Genomic DNA, 20,026 nt, shown 5'->3' on the forward strand with positions numbered 1-20,026 from the left:
TTATGCACCAATCATGAATGGCTTAGGGAGATTGATGAGTTCTAAATGCAGAACAATATATAGTCCTTGTTATTGAACTTTGACAACCATCAGTCCATGAAAACATGTAGTGGCATACTGAGTTACAAGTGTAAAGCTATATGCTTTCTAATGAAGCACTAAAGTTTGTTGGGAGGCATATCTAACTTTTTGTTCCATTTCTTTTTTTCTTTTGCACTTTTAGTGACATATCTAGCTATTCTTCAACTTTTTTTTTTTTTAATCTTAAAGTAAATAGTATCACTTACAATTTTTATTAAAAAAAATATCATATATGATATGTATGTATATGCGCTATATTTAAAACCCAATAAACTAGCTGTTTTGCTTGCTGCAGTGATATTTTGATCCTTTTGTAATGATCGAATACTGGAAGGACCAGTGCAAATTTTTTGCTGCTTAATCTCTTAGTGTTTGACAATGGTTTTTGGTTGGATAGTGTCATGTTGTGGTGTTCCTTTGTGGGTGAAATTAGGGCTTTGATGTATTGTGTACTACCGTCAGATAGGGAATTCATCATAATATACATATATGATATATGTTATCATGGACTGTTGCAATTCCTTTTGTGCTTGCTGCTTTTGAATCTTTTATAATCATCTGTATGAAGTGCTATCTATGCTGTCGAAAATCCCTTCTTGAAACTTGTGTTAGATTGAAGTTTGACTCTTTAAGGCGCATGGACTTTGCTCCATTTCATGCTTACTGGAGCACTAAGAAGAAGTGACCATATATTGTGTGTCTTGAACTGAGAGGTTGATCATCTTAATTGCCCCCTACCATCAGAACTTTTCGGTATTCATCTAGGTTGCTTTGAAATTTTCATCAGTCTAACATAAAAACATTTTGAGCATACTTGATGGATTTCTACAAGATCCTTCAACTCTAATAGCTATAAAACCTTCAAGTCTGTATTCCTTAGGAAAATTATTTGATTGTGGGCATTGACTTGAGCGCATGGTGTGTTGGTAATGATGGATAAGCTTATGTTGTTAACTTTTCATTGTTACCTATCTTATTTCTTTAAGTTTGCCCCTCTATATCATCACTAGCATATACCCCTTCATTTAAGAACCATAGCTATAGTCTCTTTGATGAGATGTTGACAAATGCCAACATCTTTTAAATCATATTAGAATACTTTTAATTTTTATATTTGTTAGGTGCTCCAGGGCTCCAAGCTAGCTTTAAATATGAAGAGGTTTGAAACTTTATATTATTATTATTATGCTCTAAATATGAAGAACAGTTATTATCATTATTAATTGTAGATTTGCTAAGAGAAATAAGATTGTGTTCTTTCTATGGAAGTTAGAAAGTTGTCTTTTTGCTTTGTACAATAATTTCTTAAAATTTGGAGGTGGATGTGGGGTGGATAAAGGTTTGTTGTACTGCCCTAAATTGTTTGGCTCGGGGCATACCTAAGTAAGCTAACCGTACTAAGGGGAAATCGGGATGGTTCCCATCTTCGGCTCAAAAGATCATGCAAACCGCTCGAACTAGGCAGTTCGGAGTTATAACAGTGCGAACCATCTAGTTTGCACCAGTTTGGGCTCCACATGCAAAAGAAGAGGGGGTTGAGAAAATACGAACCATCCGGTTTGCACCAATTCGGGCTCCACATGCAAAAGAAGAGGGGCCTTCTCAACCCCTCTCACTCTTTTTAAATCTTGGAAAAAAGAAAAATGCCAGATTTCACACCATTTGAGCCAAATCCATGCTAAAATCAGGTAATGAGTTGTTGCCTCCCCTTATTTCTTCTTTTTTTGGGGCTGAAAATCAGCAATGAAATGGGAACATAAGGAGATGTCGTGCCAAATTTTTGATTTTGCTATAATTTCATGATATATTGTAGATTTGCAGATGATTTAGATCCGCCTATAAATGGTCTATTTTTGCCGTTATCCACATCAAATAGAGGAACTGTCTTACACAGAGGTGGTTGAATGATCTTGCGTATGTTCGTTACCATCAGCATTTGCGATTAAGGTGCATTGAATAAGAAATCAAGCGACTTCACGATGGCTTTGTGCATGATGAAGAGGATTTGATGATTGATTGGTTTAAAAGCCAAATATAGGAGCCAGGCCTAGGTGAGCTAGGATTGCCTCCTTGATCAGCCAATTTTGTAGCTAGAAAGGCTAGGATGGATGCTGAGCAATAAACAACATGACATATTTTGCACCCATATATAATAGGGGGAGTTGATCATCGTATGGCTCCATATCAGAGGCATCCTCTGAGCAATTTGGTCAAGAGATTGAGGAGAGGCCACCATGGTATTCGATCTAGTTAGGATGGAGGGTCCAATTGATCCTCCTAGAAGAGTTAGAGCAATAATGTAGCTGTTCAGGCCAACAAGAAAGCAAAGGAAATAGAGCTTGGAATTGGGCTTGGGCCGGGTTGATGTTGGGTCGGGCTTTGGGTTAGGCCTGAAAAAATTTAGACCAGGTTCAGGCTAAAATATGGAGCCCATTTTCCTTTTGGCCAGGCTTGAGTATATCATTGGCCCGGCCTAAGTCCGAGCTCGTTCAAGGCCCGACATTAAGTCCGATTGTAATCTCGACATAGCCCAATTTAATAATAAAATTGAAAGAATAATGTCCTACAAGCCAATCACATATGGGATGCGATCGAATGTTTTCTGTAATTTATCTTCCAAACTCATGTAATTGATATTGATATTTAATAATATAGGCATTTCGATTCATTATATATTGCATCTTATTATTGTTTTTAAGATTATAATGAACTCCATAGGTTTGGGCAATGGTTTTAGGGCCGTGATGAGATCACGCCAGTGAGACCTAAATCTTTAATAGCCATGACTTAAAATACTCCTAGTCATTGGTTTATTGAGTCGGAGATCAATGATACCGGTAACACTGGCATGTTCTATGTATGCTCAGTGATGAGGGTGGTTGATCTCACAATCACTTGTGTGGTGACATTAATACAAGGATGTGGGTGCTCATTAGAGAATGAGTTCACTGAATAGATCTGCGAGAGAACATCTAATAGAGTCTTATTTATATGTCAGCTGATGCTTCTTTAGTGGGAGTTGTGTAAGTGATCTTTTGATCTGAGATTGCCATGGTACCTTGTGTACATGAATCCATATTTTGGTTCGTTTCCTAACTTGATTCTCTGATCCTTGTGTAGGATGTTCTGGATGTGGTGAAGTGTGCATGGAGGTTGTGAGTGATCAATAAGGGCTCAGTCACTCCTAATAAAGGGAGCGAACATCCTATGTGATCTCATAGATCGATGATTCTGGAAGTCTTTGATCAAAGTAAGATGATAATTAGAAAGAGATTTTTAATATATCATCAACTGAATCATCGTCTTCTGATCGAGATATATAAAGATAAGTAATTGAGTTTGACATTATTCCATGCCCACAGCTCATCTGGGATGTTGTTTGACTGAAGGATTGAATTACGTGGTAACTTACTACTGAAAGATATTTTGGTAATTTTTCATCAAAATTTCAAATCTTTCGAGTAGTCATGACACGCTGCTAGACGTCAATCTTGACTTGTAGACTTGTCAGAATTAAAAGAGTTTAATTCGAGAATCAATTAGGAAGAGTCCTAGTTGATTAGGGCTCTTGAGCTGACTTAATCTGATCGGATTAGGGTTACGTCAAGGGTCTATGTCCACTGTTGGTTAGATTTAGAACCTAATGGGTCACATATTTTGAGATTTGATCTTGGTCTGATTTAATTAGGATTTAATGTAAATTCTAAGGGTTAATTTGATATGTTAGCACATTGTATTAACCCAAATTCCTAAATAGGTTCAGTTCAAAGCGTTTGAGCTAAACTAGACCAGTTGCCTTTGACCTAATAGGATTAGGTCTAATTTAATTTGGTTCTTATCCAACTTGGAAGTGTTTCAAGTGTGGAAGGAGTCTGCGCCCACCAGGTCTCACACCAAAAATAAATTGCCGCCCTCCTCTTAATTGCATTGAGAAGTGAAGAGTCCTTCTTCACGAAGGTTTTTATCTATCTCTTCGTTTCTATCCAGATACTTAACTATTACATGTTAATTTAATGTGGAAAATTTATGGGGTGCAGAAGAGGAAGTGTCCTTATGTGTGAAGGCTCTTTTGCGCCAAAAGTAAATCACGGAGATTAATTTCTCCACGTGAGAAGTTGGAGCACCAAGAGTTGGCACCCCTTGGTCCTTCCTGTCGTCCCCTCTTAGCCTATTTATATGGGGCATCCCATATGGGCTAGGGGCTGAATTTTGGGTGAAAATCAGAGCCAATTGGCATGTAATAGAGGAGAAAAATTTTAAAAAAAATTCGAGAAAAAGAGAGAAAAAATTGAGAGGAAAAGTTATAAGAAGGGTGGTGAAAGAATTAGCAAGTGTTGCTAGTTTATCCTAGGATTTGATTTCTTTATGTGTTGGAGTCTAAAATCAAATCCTAGGTTGTGAGACTTTTGAAGAGTGTATCCTCTTGACGTGATTCTGATGGCAAAATCTAAGGTAACTGGGCATTGGTGTGATCGTACTTTGAGTTCGAAGTTGGTAGTGTTCTTGTGAAAAAAAGACTATGGCAGCGCATCGGTTAGGAAGGACCTTGGCCAACTTCAGTGTGGATCATCGTTGGACGGCTTCTATTTTGGAGTCTCATGGAGATCACCTACTTACCATTCTACTCATTGAAGAAAGTATAAAGTTCTATCTTTTTGCATGCTTATTTTTGTTTTGTTCGATATCTACAAGGTGATTCTAAGGTTTGAATTTCGGTTTGATAGTTTTAATTGTTAAATCTTTTGATATGTTTGTTTTAAAAATTTTAAAATTCAATTTTCGCTATGTGATCGGAACCCAACAGTGGTATCAGAGCAATCCTTGTTAGATTCAATCAAACAAGTGCAAAGTTATAATATAGAATTGTTCTAGTTCATATATTGTCAAAAAAGTTGTATCGATTTCTAGCATCGATCTTAAAATCAAAAATTATTTTTGACTTTATATGAACTATGAATTTAAATTTCAGTTATTAAAATTATGAATTTATGATAATATGAAATTTATAGTTTCATGATTACTTGATGCTTAAATTGATTTTATGTTTAAGGATGTAATGCATGCCTAATTTGATTAGGGTCTGTTATTCAATTTGGCTAAACTTATTATATTTGTTAAGTCATTTTGTGCACCTTTATATGTTTTTGGGCATGTCAATATAATTGTTATTATAACTTGTAAAAGCATGCTGAATTGCATAATTGTATAGTACATTTTATGTTGTAGTAGTTAGGATGTACCGAGACTAGTTCAAAGATCCTTTTAAAAATTATATTAAGTTGTAATATCGGGATTCACTTTCAAATCAAATGTCGAATTCATTTGATCCATTGGTGTCTAGGTAAGTAAGAAAGATAGTTTTCTAATTAGGTCCGTATGCTGGTCTGGCCAACTTTGTTGGTGTCTAAGAAAAGCTACGGAGAACCTTCCACCTACCGATCTGGCCAATTTGATCTTATTGAATTTCGGATTTAGATTGATTAGTGATGTAGACACTACAAGAGCTTTCCTTTAAGCTTGATCAATAGAGTATGTCAAGATCTTTGTGAGCTTGTTGTGCTATCCACAAGACTTACTATGGAAATTGATATGATGTTGACTAAGTGCATATTGATGCTTATGGCATATTTGAATAGTGTTGCTTTGTTGTGCTATCCACAAGGGCAGCATTGTTTAAGTATGACCATATGGGATTGAAGGGTTAACTTAACTAGAACACTATAGTTTGTTGTGCTATCCACAAGACTATGAGTGATCTAGAGGCAAGAGAGAAAAATGTTGAGAATTGTATGAAGTACAATTGGTAAAGATTTACCTATTCTTGAACTCATGAATGCTTGTTGTGCTATCCATAAAGTGTTGGTGAGGAACAGGGATCTCAACCCCACTTAGAAACATAAGGATGTTTCTCATTTTTCGTACTTGAGGGCTAAGAAATTTGTTAAAATAGTAGGAGACACAATTAGACAAAAGTTCTAATCTAGTTGTGCATGTCATCATGAGTTGTCTGCTTATATTGTGTTCTTGTCATTGTAGATTAACTGCACATATGGCATCTTCGCTGTCCTTAAGAGGCATACTAGATTCTAACAAATTGATCGGATCGAACTGTGGATCGGTTAAAAAATTTGAGAATTATTCTCACTCAGGAGAAAGTCTCCTACATACTGGATACACCTGCATCCGATACGATCGGGGAAGATGCATTTAAAGAAGAAAGAGCCACATATAAGATGTGGAAGGATGACAGTGTGACTGTCAAATGTATCATGCTTGCCTCAATGAACAATGAGCTTCAAAGGCAGCATGAGAATATGGATGTTCTTTCTATACTCCTTAATTTTAAGCAGTTATATAGGGAATAAAGTCGAACTGCTAGATATGAGATATCTAAGCAATTGTTCCGTGCCCGCATAATTGAAAGCATGTCTGTGCAAACTCATGTCTTAAAGATGATTGATTTGATCACTCGTCTGGGACAATTGGATTTTGCTATGGATAGTGAATTCAGTCAAGATTTGATCCTGCAATCTCTCTTCGATTTTTTCTCTCAGTTTGTCATAAACTACCATATGAACAAATTGAATATTAGCCTGTCTGAACTGCTGAACATGCTGAAAACAATAGGGAACCATTTCAAAGATGAAAATGTTTCAGTTCTTCTTGTCGATCTTCAGTTTTTGTCGATAAGATCAACAAAAAGAAAGGCAAGAAGGGTTTTAAAAAAAAGTTGAACCCCAAGGCTGGCATCTTTAAGAAGAAGGCGAAGAAGGTCTCTGTCAAAGGTATTTGCTATCATTGTGGTAAGGAGGGGCACTGGAAGAGGAATTGCAAGGAATATCTTGCAACTATGAAACAAGCAAATGTTGCTAAAGGTTTGTATATGATACAAACTAATTTATCATTAAGTACTTTAATTTTAGATTCTTGGATATTGGATACCGTCTGTGGGTCACATCTTTGCAAATCGTTGCAGGGTCTGTAGGAAATAAAGAGTCTGAATAAAGGTGACTTCGAGCTGTTTGGTGCTAGTGGAGATTCCAATCAGACCGAAGCTGTAGGAATCAGAATTTTGAAGTTGCCTTCGGATAAAATTTTGGAACTAAAGATCTGTTATTATATTTCTAATATTGTTAGAAATATTATTTATGTATCCTTGTTATTAGAACAAGGTTTTGAAATAAAAGCAAAGAACAATGGTTGTTCTATCTATTTTTCTAACGAATTTTATGAAAATGCTTATATAGATAATGGTCTTTTATTCGTATCACTTAATGATAATATATTTCATGTTGATAATATGAAGAAAAAAGAAAGAAAGAGGATGTGAATATCACATACCTCTGGCACTACCGACTTGGTTATATAAATGAGTCAAGAATTTACAAGTTATACAAAGATAAATTCTTTGATCCTTATGATTTTGAATCATATGGAACTTATGAATCTTGTCTCATGGATAAAATGATCAAGACTCTATTTATTGGACATGGAGAAAGGATGAGTGATATCTTGTATCTTGTACATATTGATATTTGTGATCGAATGTCGACTCAAGTCAGAAGTGGATACTCTTATTTCATCACATTTATTGATGATATGTCTAAGATTGGATATGTGTATTTAATGAAATACAAATCCGAAGTCTTTGACAAGTTTAAAGAGTATCAAAGAATGGTTGAGAAACAAACTGGTAAAAGTATTAAAACTCTTTGATCTGATCGAAGAGGAGAATACTTGACTAGTGAGTTTCTCGATCATTTAAAACAAAATGGTATACTCTCTCAGTGGACATCTCTTTACACTCCACAATTAAATGAAATTACGGAAAGAAGGAATCGTACCTTATTAGATATGGTGCGGTTCATGATGTGTTTTACGGATCTTTCGATCTCTTTTTGGAGATATGCTTTCGAGGCCGCAGCGTATGTTTTGAATAAAGTATTATCCAAGTCTGTCTCTAGCACTCCATATGGGATATGGAAAGGGAAGAGATCCAGTTTTAAATATCTTAAGATTTGGAGTTGTCCTACTTTTGTGAAAAATGTTGATGGACGTAAGCTTAGTGCTAGATCAGAAAAATGCAGGTTTGTGGGTTATCCCAAGAAAAGTATAGGATACTACTTCTACCATCCTACTTAACAAAAGATATTTATTCGTAGGCATGCCGTTTTCTTGAAAAAAGAATTTATCCAAGAAGGAGATAATGTGAGGACTGTTGAACTTGAAGAAGTTCAAAATCTACAATCTATCTAGGATTCACAAGCTGATTCTTAACTAGATGTATCCATTGTTGAGGCATAGCCACTACACATGTCTCCTCTCCGAAGGTCAAGTAGAGTGCGTAATGTACCATTCAGATATGGGTTTGTCATTGAGAATGACAACGCATCCCATATCATTGAGAATGATGATCTCACGATCTATTCGGAAGCTGTCATGGGTAGTGACTCTAACAAATGACTCAATGTCATGAAATTCGAAATGGACTCTATGTATATCAACCAAGTTTGGACTTTGGTTGATGCGCCTGAGGGTGTGATCCCAATAGGCTGCAATTGGATCCTCAAGAGGAAGATTGGAGCAGATGGTCAGGTAGAGACCTATAAGGTCAGATTGGTGGCAAAAGATTTCAGACAAAAATAAGGTGTTGATTATGAAAAAATCTTTTCGCCTGTAGTCATGTTCAAGTCTATTCAGATTATACTTGCAAGTCTATTTAGATTATACTTGCTATTGCTGCATATCATGATTATGAGATCTGGCAGATGGATGTCAAGACTATCTTTCTCAATGAAAACCTTGAGAAAGAAATCTATATGACTCAGCCAGAGGGATTTGTCTTTAGTGGGAGAGCAAATCAGGTATGCAAGCTGAATAGATTCATTTATGAATTAAAACAAGCATTGAGTTGGAACATCCATTTTGATGAGACAGTCAAATCGTTTGGCTTTATCAAAAATGTAAATGAACCTTGTGTGTACAAGAAGACTAGTGGGAGTGCTATTATCTTCTTCATCTTGTATGTGGATGACATACTGCTCATTGGGAGTAATATCTCTATGTTGCAATCGATCAAGACATGGTTATCACAAAAATTTTTTATAAAAGACTTGGGTGAAGTGTTCTATATACTTGGTATAAATATCTATAGGGATAGATCAAAGAGGATGCTTGGCTTGTCCCAGTCTAGGTACATAGACTTTATGTTGAAGAGGTTCAACATAAAGGAAAGTAAAAGAGGTTACTTGCCCATGGGTCATGGCATACAACTCTTTAAGAAGATGTCTCCTAAGAAATCTGAAGAGAGAAATAGAATGTGTTCTATTCCTTATACTTTGGCTGTAAGATCAATAATGTATGCTGTTGGGTATAAAATACCCCCAGCCGAAGTTCTTAACAGGATTGACCCTCCCAGGACTCCTCCAGCTTTCGACCGCAGATGGTATCTCTCCGGACTTCTCCAACAGCCGGATTCCCACGATGCTGACTGAATTCCTCCGACGGACGAACTCCCGCTGCACCGCCCGAGCTCCTTCAACATGAGTTCTCCCAAGTTATCTATTAAGCCGCCCCAGGTGCTCACCGAGCTCCGCCGCCAGCCGACTTTCTGCGACTATCAGCTGTTCCCTGAATCCCTTCCAGACTTCTTCCAGCCAGGTTCAACTCCAATCAGAACTACCCCGGACTTTGTCAACGGCTGAACTTCTCCGACGGTAGATTCCTACAACTACCAGATTTCATCCGGACTCCTACGGGAGCCGGACCTCGTTCCCGACTCCGACTGCGGGCGGACTTCGCCCGGACTCCTACGGGAGCCGGGCTCCGCCCACGACTTCGCTTACAGGTAAACTTCGTCTGGACTCCTACGGGAGCCGGACTTCACCCACAACTCCAATTGCAGGAAGACTCAGCCCGGACTCCTACGGGAGCCGGGCTCCGTCCCCGATCTCGACTACGGGAAGGCTTCGCCCGGACCCCCACGGGAGCCGGGCTCCGTCCTCGACCTCGACTGCTAGTAAGCTTCGTCCGGACTCCTAAGGGAGCCGGACTTTGTCCCTAACTTTAATTGCAGGTAGACTTCGACCGGACTCCTACAGGAGCCAGATCTCGTCTCCGATCCCAGCTACAGGCAGATTTCGTCCGGACTCCTACAGGAGCCGGACTTTGTCCCCAACCTCGATTGCTGGAAGGCTTCGCCCGGACTCCTACGGGAGCCGGGCTTCGTCCTCGACCTCGACTGCTGGTAAGCTTCGTCCGGACTCCTAAGGGAGCCGGAATTCGTCCCTGACTTTAATTGCAGGTAGACTTCAGCCGGACTCCTATAGGAGCCAGATCTTGTCTCCGACTCCAGCTACAGGCAGACCTCGTCCGGACTCCTACGGGAGCCGGACTTCGTCCCCAACCTCAATCGCTGGAAGGCTTCGCCCGAACTCCCACAGGAGCCGGGCTCCATCCTCGACCTCGACTGCTGGTAAGCTTCGTCCGGACTCCTAAGGGAGCCGGACTTCGTCCCTGACTTTAATTGCAGGTAGACTTCGATCGGACTCCTACAGGAGCCAGATCTCGTCTTCGACTCCAGCTACAGGCAGACCTCGTCCGGACTCCTACGGGAGTCGGACTTCGTCCCCAACCTCAATCACTGGAAGGCTTCGCCCGGACTCCCACGGGAGCCGGCCTCCGTCCTCGACATCGACTGCTGGTAAGCTTCGTCCGGACTCCTAAGGGAGCCGGACTTTGTCCCTGACTTTAATTACAGGTAGACTTCGACCGGACTCCTACAGGAGTCAGATCTCGTCTCTGACTCCAGCTACAGGCAGACCTCGTCCGGACTCCTACGGGAGCCGGACTTCGTCCCCAACCTCAATCGCTGGAAGGCTTCGCCCGGACCCCCATGGGAGTCGGGCTCCGTCCTCGACCTCGACTGCTGGTAAGCTTCGTCCGGACTCCTAAGGGAGCCGGACTTCGTCCCTGACTTTAATTGCAGGTAGACTTCGACCGGACTCCTACAGGAGCCAGATCTCGTCTCCGACCCCAGCTACAGGCAGACTTCGTCCGGACCCCTACGGGAGCCGGACTTCGTCCCCAACCTCGATTGCTGGAAGGCTTCACCCGGACTCCCATGGGAGTCGGGCTCCGTCCTTGACCTCGACTGCTGGTAAGCTTCGTCCGGACTCCTAAGGGAGCCGGACTTCGTCCCTGACTTTGATTGCAAGTAAACTTCGACCGGACTCCTACGGGAGCCGGACCTCGTCCCCGACTCCAGCTACAGGCAGACTTCGTCCGGACTCCTACGGGAGTCGGAGCCGGACTTCAGCCGACAGGCCTGGACCCTCTAGCAGGCCCTAGTAACGGCCACGACTCTGCCCCACTTCCTGTGACGGATTCGGCGCGACTCCATTCCCTGGCGAGCCGCAGTAACGGCCACGACTCTGCTCCACTTCCTGCGACGGATACCACGCGATTCCTCCATCCTCTGGCAAGTCACGACAACGGACGCCGCTCCACTCCCCGTGACAGACTCCACGTGGCATGTCTCGGTGATAGCCACGATTCCACTCCACTACTCCGCGCAATAAACTCCTCCTGACCAAGGGCGGCCTATTGCCAGACGGTTACAAACGTCGCTATCAGTCTGTTGCTCCCTCCGCCTATAAAAGGGGGATCCCAGATACGTTATTTTCTAAGCTCTCATTTTTTACCTAGAAACTCAGCTAAAATTTTCGTTCGAGCACTCCATTCTTGTTGAGGCAGAGAGCTGACTTGAGCGTCGGAGGGTCTTGCCGGAGCAACCCCACCTCCGGTTTAGACTTCTTTTGCAGGTCCCGGCGGCGACCGCGACTCCCTCGACTCCAGCCTCTCCGATGCGGGCGGATTTTTGCACCAACAGGATTGGCGCTAGAGGAAGGGGCTGTGTCTTCGCAGTACCCTTGTTCTTAAAGGAGCGCTCAATGGGACCGCCTCCGGGCATCTTTTTTGGCATCCTCTCCTCCTTCCTCCATTAGGTCTTTGCCCGATGCCTCCCTGCAAGGCGTCCACGCGACGATGCATGGCCTCCGCGGTCAGATCTCAGGCTCCGGCCTCACCTCCAGTCTCCCAGCCTCCTCCTCCTCCGGCAACGGCGGTTGGCGCGGAGCAATTTGACCTGCTGGCACAGCAGGTCAGAGGCCTCACTGAAGCTGTGCAGGCCATACAGCAGCAGTAGCAGCCACAGGCATCGGTGCGCCTGGAAAGAGCGTCACCGGAACACCAGGACCCGGCGGTAGGGCGGGCCACTTGGGCCAGCCGCCCCGTCTTTCCCGGAAAGACGAATCCGAGGGTGGAGAGCCCTCAGTCGGATCACGACTCCACCCCCGGAAGATCTCTACCCCCATTCTGCCAGAGGACCCTCGAGACCCGTAGTCGAGAGGATTTTCTGGACCGGAGGCTCCAGAAGATGAACCAGCGGATCGAAGAACTCTGCCACACTCCCCCCGCTTATGGTGAGGATATTTGCACCGACCCTCCTTTTTCTCAAATGATCATGCAGGAACCGATCCCGCCAAACTTCAAACTCCCCCAGTTTGAAAGCTACGACGGGACTTCGGATCCGGTTGATCATCTGGAGGCCTTCCGGATGATGATGCTGCTTCATGGCGCATCCGACGCCATTCTATGCCGAGCCTTCCCGTCCACCTTGAAGGGAGCAGCGAGAAACTGGTACTCGGCGCTGAAGTCGGGTACCATCTTTTCCTTCGATCAGATGAGCCATCAATTTGTGGCCCATTTTGTCAGCAGCCGGCGCCCCCGGAAGGGTTTGGAGTCCCTCATCAATATCAAGCAGAGGGAGGGGGAGTCCATTCGAGCCTACATCAACCGTTTCAATGTCGTCGCGCTGGAGGTCCGGAATTTGGATCAGTCGGTAGCAATGGCCGCTCTGAAGGGCGGCCTTCAGAAGAATGACCTTTTGTTCTCCCTGGAGAAGAAGTACCTCAGGGATTTTGCTGATCTGTTGGCTCGGGCCGAAGGGTACGCCCGAGCGGAAGAAGCCTTCAAAATGAAGGATGAAGAGACTGTAAGAGAACGGCAGGTGGGAGACTCGAGTAAGCCCGCAGTCGAAAAAGGGTCGAGAGAAGCTCGGCCATGTTCTCGAACTCCTCCCGGGCACAAGCGTGTCCATACTCCTCCCCGGGTACGTAGGCAGAGAAGTCCGGACTGCGGAGTTCGACGGGATTCTCCACCGGAAAGATTCCGCAACTATGCCCCCCTCAATGCCTCGAAAACCCAAGTGCTGATGGAGGTCAGGGAGCAGCTGCCAAGGCCGGAAAGGATGCGCACACACCCTGGGAAGTGCAATCCTAACAAGTTCTGCCTCTACCATCGTGACCACGGCCACGATACAGAGGAGTACATCAGCTCCGGGACGAGATCGAGGAGCTCATCAGACGAGGTCGGCTCGACAGGTTCATTCGATGCCGACCTGAAGGCAAAGAGGATCGGCCAAGGGCCCTGCCGCAACCTGAACTGCCAAGGAGGGAGTAGCCGCCCGGAGGTCGGCCTCCAATTGGGACCATCGACTCCATCACCGGAGGGCCTCAAGGAGGAGCAGGCCTTCCACGACCATGGGACCCGAGAAATCTGTAAATGTACTACTAACGACTTTGCTTTGAATCAAAGTTCCTTTCGACTTTGCATGTCTTTCCCTTTTGGCATGGACTTGTTACGACTGGGGGTAACCCCTTCAAATAATTAAAACAAGGACATGTTAGGAACAGGAGGAGAATCTCGTCCTAACATAAGCAAAATGAAAGTCCGATTATTTTAAGATCGGATCGGGGGAGAGGCCCATATAACGGCCCTTGAGTGCCCCCATGGTCATGTTAGGAACTGGAGGAGAATCTCGTCCTAACATGAGCAAAATGAAAGTCCGATTATTCTAAGATCGGATCGGGGGAGAGGCCCATATAACGGCCCTTGAGTGCCCCCATGGTCATGTTAGGAACTGGAGGAGAATCTCGTCCTAACATGAGCAAAATGAAAGTCCGATTATTTTAAGATCGGATCGGGGGAGAGGCCCATATAACGGCCCTTGAGTGCCCCCAGGGCCATGTTAGGGACAGGAGGAGAACCTCGCCCTAACATGGGCAAAGTCAAAGGCCCGATTCTTTTAGACCGGATGGGGGAGAGGCCCTACAACGCCCTTATGCGCCCCCACAGCCATGTTAGGGACAGGAGGAGAACCTCGCCCTAACATGAGCAAAGTCAAAGGCCCGGTTCTTTTAGACCGGATGGGGGGAGAGGCCCTACAACGCCTTTATGCGCCCCCACAGCCATGTTAGGGACAGGAGGAGAACCTCGCCCTAACATGAGCAAAGTCAAAGGCCCGGTTCTTTTAGACCGGATGGGGGGAGAGGCCCTACAACGCCTTTATGCGCCCCCACAGCCATGTTAGGGACAGGAGGAGAACCTCGCGCTAACATGAGCAAAGTCAAAGGCCCGATTCTTTTAGACCAGATGGGGGGAGAGGCCCTACAACGCCCTTGTGCGCCCCCACAGCCGTGTTAGGGACAGGAGGAGAACCTCGCCCTAACATGAGCAAAGTCAAAGGTCCGGTTCTTTTAGACCGGATGGGGGGAGAGGCCCTACAACGCTCTTATGCGCTCCCACAGCCATGTTAGGAACAGGAGGAAAATCTCGTCCTGACATGAGCAACATGAGCAAAGTCGAAGACCCGGTTCTTTTAGACCGGATGGGGGGAGAGCCTCGCAACGACCTTTATGTGCCCCCACAGCCCGTTGGGAACAGAAGGAGAACCTCGTCCTAACCTGGGCTGAGATCGACCACGTCAAGAACAGAAGGAGGACCTCGTCTTGACGATGACAAAAACCCGGTCGCCCAACATGATCGGATAAAGGAAAAAATCCCCTCAACGGCGCCTCTACGCCTCTATGCGACTCCGCAAAAAGCGAGGGGAGGACCCTCACTCAGAAAAGAGGAGGAAAATCAATAAGGAAAGTGACGAACTACACCGGCAACAAATGAAAAACAAACTACACCAAAAACATAGGGGACTTCGTCTCAACAAAGACGGGAGCTCCTACCGAATATCCCCGGTCGCTAAGAAGGCTCTCGATGCGGGCCAAGAAAACAATGACCCCTTCAAGGTAATGTGAAGTTCAGACTACGAGCTCGAGCCTACGGCCATGGACGACAAGAAAAGCAAATCAACGTGACGACGACTGGGCACCTCCGAACGACACCGACGTTGAACAAGTCAAGAGACAAAAGAAGTTCGGCGGACGATGATTTAATGCACTACGTGGACGAGGTAACACAAAATCCCTTTTTCATTTCATTCGCAAAATATACACTACAAAGCCCAGCAGGCTAAAGGAAGGAAAGCAAAACAACAAGAACAAGACAAAATAACAAAAGAAAAAATATATACATGGGAAGACGGAAGGACAAAAAGGGCCCTAAGGGGACTCGGCTCCCTCCGACTTCGAATTTTCAGCTTCGGCCCTCGTCAGGGAACCCCTTAAACGTTCGACTTCTGCTTCCAATTCCCTCTCTCTCATTAATATCTCCATTTACCTTCGATGAAATCGCTGGCTTTCGTTCTCCGCCTCTCGACGCCTTTTTCTCAGGATCTCGGATTCCGCCTCCGCGTCCTTGACGGCCCGCTGCTCGCATACCAGCTGGATCTTCAATTGCTGCAGCTCGGCCTTCCCCTCCCCAAGAGCGACGGATAGTTCTTCTGCGATCCTCCTCAGGGATTGGAGTTCGTCGAAATCCCGAGCGGAGGCAGATTGAGCCCCCTCAGTTAGCTGCCTTCGAAGGTGGGCAACCTCGTCGGTCGCCATCCGGAGCCTCCCCTTGCATTCGTCCACCTGCTTGCGCCAGCCGGTCCGGTACGCATCATAGCTCCCCTCGACATCCTGGAGCTGCTGCTGGAGGTCGGAGACCTTCTTCGACCACTCCCAGTCGCTGTCGGCCCGAGCCGAAAGCCGGGATGAACTTCCCTCCAGCTGGCCAATCTTCTCCTACGCAGCTGACAGTTCCACCCTGAGAGAACTGATCTTGGCAGCTTGAGCCCAAATTTGATCGCTGGCGCGCTTCTTGTGTTCCTCAAGCTTCTTCTTAAAGTTCGCCTTCCTCCGGCTGTACTCCATGATCCCCTTCACGTGGAGATTCCGAAAGTGGGTGGCCTCCGCGGTGGCTTCAGAGTGGCTCTCCTTCAACCTGCGGAGTTCGCCTTCCATCTTCTTCGACCTTTTCGTCCAATGAAGAACCTCCTTCAGGCGCTGGATCGTGAACTTCAGCGGGATCCCCTGAGGCAAGGAAAGCGCTTCGGCAGGACGCTGCCATCGGGAGGTCAACGCGTTAAGACGCAGCTCATTACAAAAAAGAACGAAAAAGAAGAGAAGAAAAGTCCCCCACAAGGAGGAGACCAATTTTATTGACTGAACGTTTCTTGAAGACAAAAGAAAGAAAAAAATGGCAATAAAGGAAGAATACAAAATTAGAGGTCTCGGACCTCTGGATCGATGGGGGGACTCAGCACCTCTGGGGGGTGGTCCGCGGTGGCTGCGACGGCGGTGGAGGGTCCGGCTTCATCCTCGGACGCCTCGTCCAAGAAGCTGAGGTCGAGCTCGGGGAATTTCACGACCATCTTCTCCTGGCAGAGCTCAAACCCTTTATTGAACGCGGCTTGGCTGAACTCAACCTTCAACTTCTTCATTTCAGTGGAAGCCTTGAACTCCTCCACCGCTTGACCCCTGGCCTCTGAGACCAGGGTCGGGATCTGTTCCGCCATGTTGGCAACCTCGGCCTCCGCTCTCCTCACCATCTCCTCCAAGGCGGCCTTCTGTTCCGTCGAGGTCTGTCTCTCTCTCTCAAGCGCCTCTCGGAGACCGGCCGCCTCGAGGGCCATTTCCTTAAGGCGGGCAGCCTCGGCCTGCTGACCTTCCACCGCCTTGTTTGTCGTCTCGATGTTGGCGAGGAGTTGGTGCCCGAGCTGCAAGGACGATCGGAGGGTCAGAATGGGAGCTGAGAAGTTAATTAATTGAAGAAGCGAAAGGAAGAAGGGAGGATGAATCTGCTTACCTCGAGGAAGGCCCCCAGCGAGTCCCAGACTCGTTGTGCAGGATCGACGCGGACGATCCTCTGGACGACTTCGGGCAGCGAGCACTCGTCTACCAGCTTTTTTATTAGATCCCTGTCACTAAAGGGATTATCCCCCTGCTCCTCTTCAAAGCCGCGGGATTCTTCAGTGGCGGCCCGGCGACTGCCGACCCTGCGGGCCAAGGTCTTCCTCCTCTCACCCCCTGGCACCTCCTCAGGACGGATCTCCGAAGCGGGGACCTCGGTAGGAGAACTCAAACCCCTCGAGGAAGCACGGGCGGCTGGAAGCTCAGTGTCTGCAAGGACGTCGGCAGCTGAGGTCACTTGGGTGGGCGCGGTCGAACTCATCCCCTCCACTCTGGTCCTCTTCGCCGGCCCGGGGGCCGTGGTGCCCTTTCTTTTGAGAGCCTTCAGGCCCCTAGCTAGCATCTGTGCTTCTTCAGCGTCCATGCCTAAAAAAAAAAAAGAAAAAAAGAGAGAAAAAGAAAGAGAAAGAGGGGGTGAAAAAGGAGAAAGGAAGAGAAGTAGGAAAGGAAAAGAAGAAAAGAAAGGGAGAGATGAAATACTGGCGGGATCCAGGGGGCTCAAACCGATGTTGAAAAGAAACTGCTCCTTCAGGAGGTGGGGGAGAGAAAGAGTTGGATATTTGAGGAGTTTCTGGGAGACTTGATGGTCGTCCCCTCCCAGGCTAGGCGTCCGGCGGACGGAGTCCCTCAGGGAGCCCCAAGGGGGCAACTCTAGCCTCAAGGTCGGGCATCGAACATAAAGAAACTTCCCCTTCCAGTTGTGGATAGAAGAAGGGGCACCTTTCAGCAACCCCTTCCTATCGAACTGTGGGGAGAAGTACCACCAATCCTTCGCCGTGGGATGACGCTCGAAGGTGTAGAAGTATCTAAACAAGGAAAGGGTGGGCTGGACTTCGACTACATGACAAAGAGAGAGGAATCCTATCAAAAATCTAAAGGAGTTCGGTGCAACCGAAGCCAGAGAAATATCCAGAAACCGGAAAAGAGCAGTGACAAAAGGCGGAAGAGGAAGCCGGAGTCCGGCACGGAAGGCCTCCTGGTACAGGCAGAAGCGGCCGGGGGGAGGGGCACTAGTCCGGCCGGACAGGCCAGGAAGTTCCAGTTCGTACTCCGGAGGAACCCCATACTGAACTCTTATCAGTTGGAGTTCGTTCGGAGTTAGAGAACAAGGAATGGCGTTCGGTGCAAAAATCGAACGAGGTTCAGCTCTACCTACCGGTTCATCTACCGTCGAGGACTCTGGGAGACCGAGACAAACGAACTCCTAGAGCCGCTAGAAGAAGAAGCCCTGGAAGACATCTAGAATCACACGAAGACCACTTACAGAGGCGAAATCTCTAAAAATCGGGGAAAATCACGGACAAGGTCCCGGGGGACTGATGTGCGGAGCAAGAGGAAGAAAGACCGAACGATAAAAGGAAGAACAAAAAGGGGAAGGAGTTCCGAGACTAACCTAAGCGATTCGGAGAGGTGCGAAGGTGCAGAAATGGGGACAGCTCGAGAAATGCCTAAGGCTGGAAAGGGCGCTGAGCAAAATCGGAGCTCTCAGGGAGAAGAGGGGTGCCGGAACGAGACAGTCGGATAGAGCAGGACTCTTGGAGGAGGGATACGGATTTAAATAGACCCCAGAATCCGGCATAATGATGATTGCGAATCCCCTCTGATCGGTCTCTTTTCGCCGCGTGTCCCACTCACCACAGCGGGCGGTTAAAAAGTGGCAGACGGCCGACAGAGCCTTTATTGCGCCACGACTTGAGCACCGTTCCGCTGTAGGTTCCAAAAGAGCCTCTTCGGATCGCCTCGATTTGAAAAGACTCCAGCGCACGCGCATTAAATGCCAAGATATCGGAGAACGATTGCGCGCGGACATCAAGGGAGCAACTTCGGCTGTGACAATCTTTCTGTACTTCATTCGAAATTCGAATTCGGAAGTAGGGGGACTGGTGTTGGGTATAAAATACCCCCAGCCAAAGTTCTTAACAGGATTGACCCTCCCAGGACTCCTCCGGCTTTCGACCGCAGATGGTATCTCTCCGGACTTCTCCAACAGCCGGATTCCCACGATGCTGACTGAATTCCCCCGACAGACGAACTCCCGCTGCACCGCCCGAGCTCCTTCAACATGAGTTCTCCCAAGTTATCTATTAAGCCGCCCCAGGTGCTCACCGAGCTCCGCCGCCAGCCGACTTTCTGCGACTATCAGCTGTTCCCCGAATCCCTTCCAGACTTCTTCCAGTCAGGTTCAACTCCAATCAGAACTACCCCAGACTTCGTCAACGGTTGAACTTCTCCGACGGTAGATTCCTACAACTACCAGATTTCATTCGGACTCTTATGGGAGCCGGACCTCGTTCCCGACTCCGACTGCGGGCGGACTTCGCCCGGACTCCTACGGGAGTCAGGCTCCGCCCACGACTTCGCTTACAGGTAAACTTCGTCTGGACTCCTACGGGAGCCGGACTTCACCCACAACTCCAATTGCAGGAAGACTCAGCCCGGACTCCTACGGGAGCCGGGCTCCATCCCCGACCTCGACTGTGGGAAGGCTTCGCCCGGACCCCCATGGGAGCGGGGCTCCGTCCTCGACCTCGACTGCTAGTAAGCTTCGTCCGGACTCCTAAGGGAGCCGGACTTCGTCCCTGACTTTAATTGCAGGTAGACTTCGATCGGACTCCTACAGGAGCCAGATCTCGTTTCCGACCCCAGCTACAGGCAGACTTCGTCCGGACTCCTACGGGAGCCGGACTTCGTCCTCAACCTCGATTGCTGGAAGGCTTCGCCCGAACTCCTACAGGAGTCCGGGCTCCGTCCTCGAC

General features: G+C 46.6%; 1 non-coding gene across 1 annotated transcript in view; it reads left to right on the forward strand.

Annotated features, from left to right (window-relative positions):
- Positions 1-20,026, forward strand: part of LOC105036977 (uncharacterized) — a 51,881-nt gene that overhangs the window by 3,648 nt on the left and 28,207 nt on the right. The window lies entirely within an intron of this gene.

The sequence above is a fragment of the Elaeis guineensis genome, chromosome 5 (assembly GCF_000442705.2).
Source record: "Elaeis guineensis isolate ETL-2024a chromosome 5, EG11, whole genome shotgun sequence".
NCBI lineage: Eukaryota > Viridiplantae > Streptophyta > Magnoliopsida > Arecales > Arecaceae > Elaeis > Elaeis guineensis.